This window comes from Muntiacus reevesi, chromosome 16, assembly GCF_963930625.1.
Source record: "Muntiacus reevesi chromosome 16, mMunRee1.1, whole genome shotgun sequence".
NCBI classification, from domain to species: Eukaryota; Metazoa; Chordata; class Mammalia; order Artiodactyla; family Cervidae; genus Muntiacus; species Muntiacus reevesi.
The window spans coordinates 16,198,861-16,214,590 of NC_089264.1; the positions used below are offsets into that span (position 1 = coordinate 16,198,861).

A 15,730-nucleotide genomic window follows, 5' to 3' on the forward strand; every position below is an offset into this window, starting at 1 on the left:
ATGTCAGACTGTGGAAGGAAGAGCTGTTGACTCCACCTGTGGCTGAAATGATGGGTAGATAAACAAAATATCAACTATCTGAGCCACATGGTGTTGAATAACTGTCGAGTTTCCTATTCAGCCTCCCTTTCATAAAATATCAGTAAAAACAAACATAAACAAATGCAAGGGATAATGGAAAAGTTGGTTTAAAATGTTGGATGAAAGAATTTATCTTTAAAGGTTTCAGTGATGTATTTTGCACTATTGGCTACTTTAAATTTACTGTCCATAATTTACTATCCACAACATACTGTCATAATTAGCTCTCACTTCTCTTTTTTAATTCATCTAACCATTTTAGCAGTGCTCTACAGAGAGTTCCACAACAGTAAAGATACCTTTTCTACTTTAAGGGCCAAAGGACTCATTGATTTTAAAAGAGTACTTTCCTCCCTGACTTATCACCCCTCCCAAAAATATAAGATAGAGGGAAAAAAATCTAATTATGTTATGCTCTTGATACCAAAAAAGAGGGAGGAAGAGGCAATACATAACAAAAGAATGGGGAGACTGAAATATAGCTTTTGATAAAATTCAATAGCTATTCCTGATAAAAAATGAAAAGAATTGAGTTTCCTTAACATGATATAGGGATGACTATATTAGAAACCTATAGCAAATATCTTTCTTTTTTACATTTTTTTGGCCATGCCACACAGTTAATAGGATCTCAGTTCCCCAATCAAGCATGGAAACTGCACTTCTTGCATTGGAAGGGCAGAGTCTTAACCACTGGACAACCATGGAAGTCTACATATTTCTTTAAAAAAACAAAACAGGAACACTTTCTTGGGAATTGCCTGGCAGTCCAATGGTTAGGCCTCTGCACCTTCACTAGAAGGGACCCAGGTTCAATCCTTGGTTGGGGAACTAAGATCCTGTAAGCCATGCCCAGTGACCAAAAAAAAAAAAAAAACAACAATCACCACAATCTACAAATATGCTTCTTAATAGCAAAATGTTAAAAACATTTCCTTTAAAATCAAAAACAAGAAAAGGATATTTAATATCACTACTGCTATTTTTACTTTATTGACTATGCCAAAGCCTTTGACTGTGTGGATCACAATAAACTGTGGAAATTTCTGAAAGACATGGGAATACCAGACCACCTGACCTGCCTCTTGAGAAACCTGTATGCAGGTCAGGAAGCAACAGTTAGAACAGGACATGGAACAACAGACTGGTTCCAAATAGGAAAAGGAGTACGTCAAGGCTGTATATTGTCACCCTGCATATTTAACTTATATGCAGAGTACATCATGAAAAACGCTGGGCTGGATGAAACACAAGCTGGAATCAGGATTGCCAGGAGAAATATCAATAACCTCAGATATGCAGATGACACCACCCTTATAGCAGAAAGTGAAGAGGAACTAAAGAGCCTCTTGATGAAAGTGAAAGAAGAGAGTGAAAAGTTGGCTTAAAGCTCAACATGCAGAAAACTAAAATCATTGCATCTGGTCCCATCACTTCATGGGAAATAGATGGAGAAACAGTGGAAACAGTGTCAGTCTTTATTTTGGGGTGCTCCAAAATCACTGCAGATGGTGATTGCAGCCATAAAATTAAAAGACACTTACTCCTTGGAAGGAAAGTTATGACCAACCTAGATAGCATATTAAAAAGCAGAGACATTACTTTGCCAACAAAGGTCAGTCTAGTCAAGGCTATGGCATTTCCAGTGGTCATGTATGGATGTGAGAGTTGGACAGTGAAGAAAGCTGAGTGCCAAAGAATTGATGCTTTTGAACAGTGGTGTTGGAGAAGACTCTTGAGAGTCCCTTGGACTGCAAGGAGATCCAACCAGTCCATCCTAAAGGAGATCAGTCCTGGGTGTTCATTGGAAGAACTGATTCTGAAGCTGAAACTCCAATACTTTGGCCACCTCATGCAAAGAGTTGACTCATTGGAAAACACCCTGATGCTGGGAGGGATTGGGGGCAGGAGGAGAAGGGGACGACAGAGGATGAGATGGCTGGATGGCATCACCAACTCGCTGGACATGAGTTTGGGTAAGCTCCGGGAGTTGGTGCTGGACAGGGAGGCCTGGCGTGCTGCAATTCATGGGGTCGCAAGGGTCAGACACGACTGAGTGACTGAACTGACTGACTGACTGCTATTAAACATTGTATTGAAAGTCTCAGTCAATGCAATCAGGAAAAAAATAGTGAAGCAAAAGTATTAGAAAGAAACAAAACTGCCTGTGTTCCTTGTCTCTGGCTGCTGTAATAAATTAGCAAAATTTAGTGGGTTGAAACAACACAAATATATTATCTCACAGTTCCATAGTTTGGAATCCAAAATGGGTCTCACTGTGATAAAGTCAAGGTGTTAGCAGGTCAGCATCCCTTTTTGGTGGCTCTAGAGGAAGGGAAAGACATATCCTTGGATTGTCCAGCTTCTAGTGGCTGTCCGCACCCCTTGGTTCATGGCCTCCTTCCTGATCTTTAAAGCCAACATCAGGCCAACTCTTGAGGCTGCCATCTCTCTGGTTCTTCTTTCTCTGCCTCCCTCTTCCTCTTTTAAGGATCTTTTGATTACAGGCGTCTACCTGTATAATCTAGGATTCCCCCTATTGTAAAGTCAGCTGATTAGCAAACTTAATTTTTCTGCATCTTAATTCTCCTTTGGTGTATAGCATAACATATTCATATTTTCCAGAGATTTAGGACACAGACATCTTTGCGGGGGTCATTATTCTGCTCACTACCCTGCCATTATTCACTGATTATTTGAATTATTTGATTATGTATATAAATAAATTTAAAAGAACTACAAATTACCAGATTTTGTAGTATTGTCATTTGCTAAAAGTTTTAAGTAGTTATAGCACCAATATTTTTTGTAAAATAAAGGTGCTATCTATATCTCCTACCTTTCTCATGCTATACTAGTAAGGATACTTGAAACTCTTCTCAATATGGTAATACTTAAATATTTATTGACTTCTATTTGTCTTCAAAATATTAAGCTATTTGAGGATTTCCTGAAAGAGCATGTGACAGGTAGCTATTTTACATACTGCCACATTGAATCCTCATAATGCTGAGAAGTAAATATTATTCTGTCTCTTTTACAAATAAAAAAGCTGAGACTCAGAGAAGTTGGATCACTGGTTATCCAGAAATAAATGACCGCATGAGTATCTTAATGCACGACACTGCAGCTCTGGAAAGTCTTACCGCTGTACAGTTCCATCTCTCTGCCCTCTCGGAGGTAAACTGCTGCCACTACCACTTCTTCCACCCTGAAATGACACGCTTCCATACGTGACTAGTGACAGTAGACAACAATAATATCACTTTAAATTTACATAGTATTTTGTATACTTAAACCGTTGTCATATCAATTACATCTGATTCTCACAACATACAAGATGAATAACAGTATGTTAATATTTTGTGTGAGAAAAGGATTCAAAGAGGAAGACTGGCCCAGATGACACAGCTTTTCCTAGCAGACCATAGAACCAGAATCTCCTAACTTCTAGAACACTGTTTTACACCAAGAAATAAAACCCGCAAAACACACAATGTTCCAAAAGCCTTTTTGACACGTATTCCCATGAGATGTTTGGGGGCAGGAAATAATCTGTTCTAAAGTCTCATCATTTTCTTCTGAGTTTCTTTTCAGGGGGTAATATTAGGAGTAAATTATTTCTAGAATGTTCTTAATTGATGTTTGAAGTCTTTCTTGGCATTCAAAAGGCAAGTCATTTAGTGTTTAAGAACTCAGTTGCTGGAGTCAAAAGGCCTGTATTGAATCCCTGTTTGACCCCTTACCATGGCGATTTATCTCATTTCAGTGGGCTTCAGTTTCCTAGTATGTAAAATGGGAATCATTTCACTCCCTCGAGGTAGTGAGTTAACACAGGCTTCCCTGGTGACTCAGATGGTAAAGAATCTGCCTGCAGTGTGAAAGACCTGGGTTAGATCCCTGGGTTGGGAGGATCCCCTGCAGGAGGGCATGGCAACCCGCTCCAATACTGGAGAATTGCCTGGAGAATTCCATGGGCAGAGAAGACTGGCGGGCTATAGTCTCTGGGGTCGCAAAGAGTCGGACGTGACTGGGTGACTAACTCTAGACTAGACTAGTGACTTAATACGTACACTGCCTTAAGTCAGAGCCTGGCCCGGGGTCAGTACTCAGGAAGCACTAGCTATTATTCTCTCCAGAGCAGAAGCCTTGCATATCTATCATCTTAATGGAAAGATTACAGTGATTAAAGGTTCCAATCTATACTCATTGTTAAAAGCTAAATGCTTTCTCTTGCATTTCAGTGATGACTTTACTGTCACAAAAGCATCTATATAACCTAAGCACCAACTCTGATAGGCGAGCTAATGAGACAGATAAGTAGTTTTCTTCTCCCCTCAACCCAGCTTTATTGAAATATAATTGACAAATAAAAATTGCATATATTTAAAGTATATAATATGATGTTTTGATATATGTATACATTGTGAAATGCTGCCGAAATCAAGCTAATCATCATATTCATCACTTTACATGGTTACCATTGGTGTGTGTGCATGATGAGAATACAGAATTATTAACTATAATCATTAGACTCTACATGAAACTGTACATTAGACCTCCAGAATTTATTCATCTTACATAACTGAAACTTTGGACTTTTTGCACCCATTTTGCCTACTCTTTAGCCCCTGGAAACTACCATTCTACTCGCTACTTTAATAAGTTCAACTTTTTTAGAGTCCACATGTGAGATCACATGATATTTCTCTTTCTTATATATATCACATCTTCTTTATTCATTCATCTGTTGATAGACAGAGTGTTTCCATACCTTTTCTTAAAATTGTATTTATTTATTTACGGCTGTGCTGAGTCTTTGCTGCTGCACAGGCTTTTCTCTAGTTGCATCGAGCGGGGGCTGCTCTCTGGCTGTGGTGCGGGGGCTTCTCACTCCAGCAGCTTCTCTTGTTTCAGAGGATGAGGTCTAGGGCACATGGGCTCAGTAGTCGTGGTTCCCAGGGTCCAAAGTCTGGGCTTAAGAGTTGTGGTGGAATGGCTTAGTTGCTCCAGGCCTGTGGGATCTTTCCAGATCAGGGATCAAACCCGTGCCAATACGCATTGGCAGGCGTATTCTTTACCACTGAGCCACCAGGGAAGCCCCTCCATATCTTGACTATTGTAAGTAACACTGAAGGTAGTCTTCATCTACAACTTGAGTTCAAAAATAATGAATGTCACCACTAAAGATAGTTTATTATTGACAGGAGAAATATACGGGACTCCTCAGGAATGCGCAATGAGAGGGAAGACTGTCAAAAGACAGCTGCATTAAGAACCATTGAAGTAGAGGCATTTTGGTACATTTTCACCAGTGTGGTTTGCACAGTCTAATCCAAGCTGGACAAGATTGCAGTGTCTTTCTTGAGCAGTTCCACATGCCAGAACATTCTGAACTTTTGTGTTCCCAGGCTGGCACTACACAATGTACTATAATAGTAACAAAGACAAAGAGATTAACACCAAGCTTAGGGTACTGAAACTTTCATAAAATAGTCTTCCTGTTTAAGTTAATAGTGCAGAATTTTACTGATACTCAATAAAGGTTAACTCATAAACTCTTCTGTCATATAGCAGTTTAGTGCACGCTTATGTTCTCTTAAAGACATTTGCATTTTATCTAAAAGCCAGCCAGCACTGAAGCTCAGCAAGAAGTCAGTAAGTAACTCTAATGATGTTTCCTCTGCAGAGGCCATGCCTCTCACTCACAAGCACGTGAGCTATTTTCTAACACTAGCAATAGGTTCACAACAAACCAAGAAAACACTCTTGTTCAAGGTCCTTCGAGGCCAACAGCTTGAATCTAAGGGATCTGCCAACCCATCCAAACCTAACTAGGTTCTTAGCTCAATATCACATGGGCACTGTGACCAAACTCTACTCCATCAGTTCAGCTCAACAAATAGTCACAGAAGTTGCTATCGAGGTCTGTAAAAATAAGACACAAAGGGATTCTACAAGTACAGAGGTAATAGTAATAGCTGTCATTTCATGAACGTCCACTGCATACCAGCATGCTAAGTTATCACAAACATCTCATTTATATCACCCTGGGATTTCGATATGATTTTTTAAATTTTATTTATTTGTTTATTTTTGGCTGTGCTGGGTCTTCATTGCTTGACGTTTCATTCTGGGCTTTCTCTAGTTGTGGCAACAGGGGCTACTCTCTAGTTGTGGCACACAGACTTACTGCTGTGGCTTCTCCTGTTGAAGAACATAGACTCTAGGGTGAGAGGGCTTTAGTAGTCGCAGCGCAGAGGGGCTTAGTTCCCGGACCAGAGATAGAACCCGTGTCTCCTGCATTGGCAAGAAGATTCTTAGCCCCTGGACCACCAGGGACAGACAATAGAAACTATTGGTCTCAGTTTACACATTACAAAACTGAAAGACATCTTAAGTGACTTCCCTCCAAGCTCACACAGCTAGAAAATAGCAGAGCCAGAATCTGAAAGGAAGCTGATTCTCCACGCTCACCACAAAACTAATAGCCTTGTAGTCAATTTAAAGTTAGAGGTATGTTCAGGGTACATGGTGTGGCACAAAGGGACATTTTTGCAAAACCACCTTCATTTCTCACTCTGCATGTCAAGAATACTGGAAGGGATTATGGCTGGATTCAAGGAAGGAAGCCATGAACCCTAAAAGACTCCAAATGTATGCTTCTAACAACGGGGAAATGGAAGGGTGATCAACCCTCCTCTCTAAGACCAGAACCAGAATTAGGAATCACACTACTTGCTAAAAATGTTTTCTGTCCTCCCATCACAGAATTCTGAGGGGTAAAGGCTTCTTAAATAGTGTATCTCACCATTAGGGGGCAGACCCTGAATGCCCAGAAAAACTGTATCCTTAAATGCCCCTGGACCCAGTCTCCTTAAAACCTCACATTTAATAAAGAGTTATAGCTACCAGTACTTCTGGTTATATTAGTCACCCCAAATTTATTTCATTTATTTGAAATAAGGTCTTATTTTTAACAGAACAGTCTCAAAAATAAACTACATATTTCTACAAGTTCCCAATCCCGATACTGCAAGGATTAGAACAAAACTTACATATACCATTAGCAGGCTCTCCCAGCAAACCTAAGGACAGATGTGTATTTGATAAAACTCAGCAATCTGAGGGCTAACTGGCAAAGATCAGTTAAAATAAATAAACTATAAATAGTTTGCCTATAACTATAAACTATTTGCCCTAGAAAGGCCCACCTACTTGAAAACTGGCAGGAAAAAACCTTGCCTTAGTGCTAATAAATTCTTTTCTTATTTTATTTTATTTATTATTTATCTCTGGCTTCACTGGGCCTTCACTGCTGCATGCAGACTATTCTCTAGTTGCAGCGTTCGGACTTCTCGTGGGGTGACTTCTCTTGTTATGGAGCACGGGCTCTGGAGCACAGGCTGGGTAGTTGTGACACATTAGCTTAGTTGCCTCATGGAATGTAGGGTCTCCCCACTAATAAATTCTTGATTTTTAAAAATTAGATTAAAAATGTGCTTTTAAAAATAATAACCAATAACCTTATCTTTTATAAAATTACCATGACTGATTTGATAGCAATTTCTAAAATTGTAACTAATATAAAATCATTTGATTGTTCAAAAAGTGAAAATTGTCTAGTGGCTGTCTTTCAATATTTCTCAAGCTACCTTCCCCAACCCCACACTTTATTCCAGTCAAAAACACTTTAGCACACAACACATATAAAGCTCCCAAATATGAGCAAAGGGAAGTTCCTGTCCTCAAGGTATGTGCAGTCTACCCAGACAACATTAACCACTGGAAAGCCCTGGGCGCATGTAATAAATTCAATAATGGTAACACAAAGAAAATGTTGCGGGGGAAATCAAGAGAAATATTAAATAGTTCTTGAACTCATGGTTCTTAAACAGAAGAAAGGTGCTTTCATATTCAGTTCAGTCGCTCAGTCATGTCCAACTCTTTGCGACCCTGTGGACTGCAGCACGCCAGGCCTCCCTGTCCTTCACTATCTCCCGGAGCTTGCTCAAACTCATGCCCATTGAGTCGGTGATGCCATCCAACCATTTCATCCTCTGTCGGCCCCTTCTCCTCCTGCCTTCAATCTTTATGGTCATGATTTTCAAGCCCTGAATCAGATTTTTCTTAGCAAATGAAGATATTCTGACTGGAGAGGAACAGAGGTTCTGCTCCACTGGCAGATGAGTTTGTATCTGCGTATGGATCTTTTATATAAAAATCTTTCATACAAGGAAGTGTACGAAAAACTCACATTACTGATGGACACTGTACAGGCAGAACAGAAGCCTGCCCTGGGGCTCGTCCCTGAAACAAGGGGTGACTTTGGGCAGTGGTGACCCTCGAGGTTAGAGGAATTTGAAATGGGGTTTCCCACCAAACATGGAGACTTCTCACACTCACAAACATTCCCGTAAAGAGTGCAGCTAGATTGAGGAGAACGGTGTGGACTTTCTCCCACAATCTCTACTAATGACTAGCTGCTCACTGAGCTGCAAATGAGAAAGCAGATCGAGGGTTCCAAAAAAGAACAGACATTTGGAAATAAAGACATTTTCACTCCCTTCGGAGCTTGAAATCAACTATCTATAACATAATGCCTGAAAATAAACCCCTTTCACACTCTTCAAGGTTATACAAATTTAAAACACATGGATAGTTTAATACCACATAATTATCCCCCCTAAAATCTCTATCTTCCTGCTTCAAATCATATACTGTGGCTAATAATCAGCAAAAATTGACTAACACGTATTTCACAAAGTTTCTTGGATATAGAACCTTGCTCAGTGTGACCACTGCTGCCAAAGGAAGGGAATTAGATGCCTTAGAGCACCAGCATCATGAACTACAAGCAAAAACAAGCTCAGAGAAGCCTGGGTATTTATTACTATAAGCATTATTCCCAGCTTATTATAAGATAATGTATTTTTCTAACATTTTCCAATTTAAAAGTCATTTCACATTGATTTTATCATCAGAATCATAGAATCTATAAAAACCAGTTGGGGAAAGTGAAATGGCCTAGCTGTAAATCCCCCACAGGAGAGGGCACTGAATCCCACCCCAGGCAGGAGAAAGTACACTGGTCTGAGAAGGTCTCTGCACTGCAGGTAATGAGGAGGGAGGCTCAGACCCATTTTATACAAAATTAAGATAGCGACATAGAGTAGGACGGTCCCTTTTCAGGGCTGGGGAATAAGGCTAACCACCAACTCGGAGCCTTTCTTGGCATTCCAGCACTGATAGGTTTCATGACTTCCTGAGCCAGGGGTGGGAAAGAGTCTGGTTTGGGGCCCGAAATAATTACTAAAGTATCCTAGCCATTAACCGCAAGAGCCAACACTTGTAGAGCGTTAACCACATCTCAGGACTATGCAGATCTCTATTTCCTCTCCCTCCCTCCAGCATCAGCTTATCTTACTTTACCTGAGGAAGTGAAGAAGAGAAAATGTAAGATCACGTTTTGGCCAAGATCACACACCCAAGCGCAGAGCCAGGCCCTGAACTCAGGCCCTCTGCCCACCTAGTTATGCTTTTCCCAGGAGGGACCACCACAACCAGGGCACTTGAGAGTGCGGCTCCACAGTGACAGGGCCTGGAAGGCTCGCTTGTAAAAACCCTTTATTTAGAACGGCCCTCACAGGGCTTTCCTGGTGGCTCAGTGGTAAAGAGTCTGCCTGCCAATGCAGGAGCCACAGGTTCAATCCCTGGTCCAGGAAGATCCCACATGCCGTGGAGCAGCTAAGCCCAGGAACCCCAACGCCGGAGCCCATACACCTCAGTCACTGAAGCCCGAGAGCCCTGGAGCCCGTGCTCCACAGGAGAAGCCAGCGCAGTGAGGAGCCCTCACACTGCACGGAAAAGTAGCCCTGCTCACCGCGACCAGGGAAAAGCCCACACAGCAACAGAGACCCAGCACAGCCAGAAACAATCAAATAAATAAAACTGTAGACCGGCTCTCACAATCTTGGCCTGTGAATGTTGCAGTTTTGGTAACAACTGGACTTCCCAGGTGGCGCAGCGGATAAGAATCTGCCTGCCACTGCAGAGGACATGGATTCAGTCCCTGGTCCAGGAAGATTCCACGTGCTGTGGAACAGCTAAGCCCGTGTGCCACAACTACTGAAATCCGCACACTCTAGAGTCTGCAACGAAGAGTAGCCCTCACTCTCTGCAACTAGAGAAAGCCCTTGAGCACCAGGGAAGACCCAGCACAGCTGTAAATAAATAAAATTATATTTAAAATAAAGGAAGCTGATAACAATCAACCTAAAGCAATAATAGGATTTTTAAAAGATATTTATTTATTTGGCTGTGACAGGTCTTAGTTGCGGCACTCGGGATCTTAGCATCAGGCAGGATCTTTTGTTGGGGTACACAGACTCTCAGGTTGTGGCACATGGGCCCCGGAACACACAGGCTCAGTAACTGCACCGTGTGAGCTTAGGTACTCTGCAACACGTGTGACCTTAGTTCCCCGACCAGGGATTGAACCCATGTCTCCTGCATTCCATAACCACTGGATCACCAGGGAAATCCCAATAGCAGGAATTTAAATGTCAGAAAGTCAAAGGGCATCAAAGGCAGAGCAGACCCTCCATGGAGAGAGCATGAGGTCTGGAGATTTAAATTATAAGATTTGTTGAAGAGCAAAGAAAAACATGGAGTATATTTCTTAAAACTGACAGCATCGTTTTTTTCCAAATAAAAATACTTCTGTATCAATAGCATCTTAAACCCCTTAACGACAGATCTTTATGAAGGATAAAGTGAGGAAATAAATGATTAAAGCTTCTGTGAACCTTCATAATTGATGTATGTGATCAATTGATTCTCTTTTAGCTAATTCCTCCGGGAAAATGAGATGTCTGTAACATGTGAATTCTCGGGTCTTGTATTCCTACAAATTAAAGAGCAGAAGTCATTAATTAATGTCCTATCAAAACCAGACATCGTACATATATAATAATAGTAACAACAGCAGTAATGGCTGACACGTATTAAACACTAGCTGTAATGCCAGGCATAATTCTAAGTGCTTTACTGTTTTATCTCATTTGATCTTCCCAACAACCTAATTTTTGCCTTATTCTTCATAAAAGGAAATTGAATCACTTACCCAAAAATTAGACAGCCAGCAAACAGCAGAGCCAGGATTTGTATCAAGCAATCTGACTCCAAGACCTAAACTCTTAACCCATGTATGTGTGATATGTCGTTTAATTTTAGCCTACTCATAATCCTGTCCTGGGAGTTGCTTTTTACAGCTCACAAAATCATGGCTCAAATGGGTTAAGCAGTTGAAACAGAGCTCAAATTCAGGTCAGTCTGTCTCCAAAACTCCTGTTCCTTCTACCATGGTTTCCCTAAAAGGAAAAGAGATGCCAGAGATGAAGATGAGCGACAGATCTGGGAAAGGAACTCCCGGCAGACGCAAACCAGATGTCAGCTGGGGTCTCCCCTGCCCCCTTGAAATCTAGGAAACAGTGTCTATAAAGTCTTTTGTACATGTTGGGAGAAGTCCCAGGAAGAGTCGAAGTGTTGTTTTCTCCTGGCCAGCTCTGCTTCCAGTTTCCACCGTGTGCTGAGTCCTGGTTCCCACTCTCCACCGTGGACCCCATGATGGAATTCAACCCCAATCCCTCGATTTCCACAGCAGTCCCCAGGTGTGTGTACTAGACAACCCTGCTCTTTAAAAACTGTTTCCTTGACTTTTTTCTCCTACACCCGAGCTCTGGCTTCCTCTGATGACCCTCCTCTCCCTCTCTGACCTCCTGCTCTCTTCGACTTGAACCCCAAATCTCCGGAACAAGAACCCCTCCACTTTCCCAGACAGCACAGTTCAGTCTCATGACCCCTGTGACCCAAGACCCTCCCTGACGCCGACAGTCTCATATCCAGAAAGCTCCTCAAGGCATTTTCCTCTTCACAGTAGTTCTCCCTCCCAGAGGAGGCATGCCTCTGGCTCTTGTGGCAGCAGCTGCCCCCACTACAAAACCCACCACGAATCTTCCCATCAGGTGAACCTGGGCTGGGGAGGAATTTCAAGGCAACCAAAGCTGAACGTCAAGAAAACCTCAGCATATTTTTTTTTAAGTTTATAGTTTCAAACTAGACACCAATTTACTGCCCTTTTTAAAAATAAAACATATATATTACATAACCTTGACTGCCCCGGCCTGCATCTCAATATCCCTCAATCCCAGCAGCAAGTGGGGAAGAAAGGAATCTCATTGACCAAGTCTTTGGCAGCCACTTGGCTCCTAAGGCCTCCCAGTTTCTGGGAAGCTGCATGCTGGTAGCTGGCCTGGGGCCCCTGGCACTCCCATCTCCCATCTCCCCTGTGTACTTTTTTTTTTCTTAATTTATTTTTGGATGCACTGGGTCTTCGTTGTTGCATGTGGGCTTTCTCTAATTGTGACAAGCAGGGGTTACTTCTCACTGCAGTTCAGGGGCACATGGGCCTCAGTAGTTGCAGCATGCCAATGGGAAGTCCCTAAATTTATATTTATTCCTAGAATATTTTTGAGTACCTACTATATGCCAGGCTCTGGACAAAACACTAGGGATGCAGTGGGGAAAGGTCAGACCCTGTCTCTGGCCCATGGGCCTTTAATTCTAGAGAGAAAAAATTAGGCTTTAAACACAGCTCATTTATTAATTACAATCATGACAAGTGCTCCAAAGGGAAAGGATGAGATGCTGTGAAAATACTGGCCAAAGATAGGCTGACTTGCAGCCGCGTTGGCTTCCTAAATGGGGAGCAGCAAGGGTGATGGAGGTTGAAGACAGCAGGACCAAGCACGGTTGAAGCTGGGGTCTGAGTGGAGTGTGCAGAGGTGAGGGTAGGGTGGGCATCATGAGAGCAGCTCCAAGCAGGGCCACTGCGCCTGGAGGTGAGCTGAAAAGAGGGAACAAGCAAGAAGCAAGGCTGTGGGACACGGGGCAGGCGGCCCTTGCTTGGGACTGTGGATTGTGTTCCGAAGATGAATGTGAAATCATGAAGCAGGGATGTGGAATGACCCAGCTCTCATGCTGAATGTGTCTCTTTGGCTGCTCTGAGGATGATACACTGGAAGGGACCCATGAGGAAACCTGGAGCAGTAATTAAGAGGCTGCTGGTATAATTCAGGCAAGAGATGATGAGATCTCAGACTAGGAATAACAGCCATGTTGAAATGGCCCTGTGGTTCTAGCCTCTCTCTTATTGAAATGTTCCTCACACTTGCCTGATAAGAATCTGTGACGTTCATTAAAAATACAGGTTCCCAGAGTCCCATACCGCAACGGGGTGAGGTTTGGGAATCTGTACTCTAAACAGACTTCCTGAGGGACTCCTTTCAGTAGACAAACTCGTCCCATGTTACCCTGCAGTGTGCACTGAGAAATAGACCTTCCTTTCCCCTGCAAAATAATTCCGTTTCTAGAGATGGTGCTTTTCATGACCTCAGCCAGCAGAGGACGCAGGAGAAACCTCACAGTTCACAGAATGCCTCCCCTCCTTAGCACTTCCGCTGTAATGCAGATCCAATGTTTAGTTTACCTGCATTTGTGGGTTTTAGGTGTGTTTCTTCACATATGAGCCTTTTTATTTTTGATTTGGGTTTTTAAAAAAATAATTTATTTGTTTTATTTTTAGTTGTGCTGGATCTTAGTTGCTGCACGCGGGCTTTCTCTACTTGCAGAGAGCAGGGTCTACTCTCTAGTTATGGGGCACGGGTTTCTCATCGCAGTGGCTTCTTTAGTGATGAAAAACAAGACCTAGGAGCTTGGGCTTCAGTAGTCATGGCGCACAGGCTCAGTAGTAGCGACTCAAGGGCTTAGCTGCTCTGTGGCATGTGGAATCTTCTAGGACCAGGGATCGAACCCATGTCCCCCGCATTGGCAGCAGGATTCCTATCCACTGTACCACCAGGGAAGTCTTGTGTTTGTTTGTTTTTTTTCTTTTTTCTTGTAGTATTAATTTATGTACAGCTGTCAAGAGAGGCAAAAAGGAGGTACTTCTGCGAAAGCTACGAGGAACAGCAGGATTGTAGAACAATAGATGGAGCTAGAGTCTAGCTCTATCTTCGTTCTATAAACATCCTACGGAACTCAGCCCATCTCCCCTGACCATCAGCTGCTGACCTGGGGACATTTTACTTGCCCCCAACCTCTACCAGCTCCTACAGAGGAAAACATCAAGACCTTACATGGATTATGTCCTTGGAAAATGCTTTCCAATATTGTCTTAGTTGCATATGATCCAGGTGGAGTAAGAAGGAATTTTTTGCACTCTATCCAGTTATCCTCTATCAATTTATCTACACAGAGAGCATAGCACAGTGGGTAGAAAGAAAAGTTTAGGAATCAGTCTACCAAAGTTCAAGTCCTGACGCTTTCAGTTATTAATTGGAGAAGTTACTTAATCTCTTTGCCCTTCAGTTTTTGCACATGAAAAACAAAACGATTATGGTATACTACTTTGTTCAGTCTGTAATAACAAAGTACCACAGATTGAATTGAGACAAGAGGCAAGGCGGGGCGGGGGGGGGAACAACTTTTTGTTGTGCCACCAGACATGTGGAATCTTCGTTCCTCAACCATGGATCAAACTCATGGCCCCTGCATTGGAAGGATGGAGTCTTAACCACTGGACCACCAAAGAAGTCCCCCATTACTTATTTATTTGACTAAGCACTGCATGCAGACCTTCCCCAACTAGGGACTGAACCCATGCCCCCATGGGAAGCACAGTGTCTTAACCAATGGACTATGAGGCAAGTCCCAAGCCCAGAACCTTTAAAATAGCCTCTGAGGACACCACAAAAACTGGTAACAAAATGTGCTCACCACAGGGAACTCTGCTCAGTATCATGTAGTAACTTGAAAGGGAAGAGAGTTTGGGGGAGAATGGACACATACATGTATACAGGTATAGCTGAGCCACTTTGCTGTGTACCTGAAACTATGGGAACATTATTCATCAGCTATACGCCAACATGAAATAAAAGTTAAAAAAGGAAAAAAGAATTCAAGGATGGGCCACTATTGGAAAACTATTAGTGCTATCTGCCACTATTAATAAATCAAATAATAAAAATCATATGATTACTTCAAAGGAAAAAAAACACTCACTTTGGCAGCACATGTACTGAAACTGGAATGATAACAGAGAAGATTAGTATGGTCCCTGAGCAAGGATGAATGAATATTCATGAAACATTCCATATTTTTATTAAGGGGGGAAAGAAAACTGGTTACAACCAATTAGGCCCAAGATGGCAGGCGATTCCACTTCCAGTAGACCTTGAACTTCACTGTATTCTCACCATAATATTAGCATCTGCTGAATGATTCACCCACAGGTGCCATGACAATTCCCAGACAGACCATAAAAGGTCAAAGAGTGGGCGGTGGCCCAATTCTTGGAGATTCCTGCCCTTTCTTCAAAATAGCTAGCATAACTATTGGCATAACAAAATAGTTAGCATAACAAATATTCCTCTTTTTGTTAGCACATAACATTACCCAGCCCGTAAAAACTAAACAACCCCATACCCTGGGGCCACTCTCACCTTCTGAAATAGACTATTGTTGATCATCCCTAAGTCAAGTCCAATTCTTTCCCGCCCTGTGGACTCCAGCATGCCAGGGTTCCCTG

The 15,730-nt window shown here is 42.3% G+C and overlaps 1 non-coding gene across 1 annotated transcript; it reads left to right on the plus strand.

The window, feature by feature from the left end:
• Positions 1–15,200: 15,200 nt before the first annotated feature.
• Positions 15,201–15,303, plus strand: LOC136148197 (U6 spliceosomal RNA). Its single transcript, XR_010659481.1, has one exon. It is a non-coding gene; the product is annotated as a U6 spliceosomal RNA (small nuclear RNA).
• Positions 15,304–15,730: the final 427 nt, after the last annotated feature.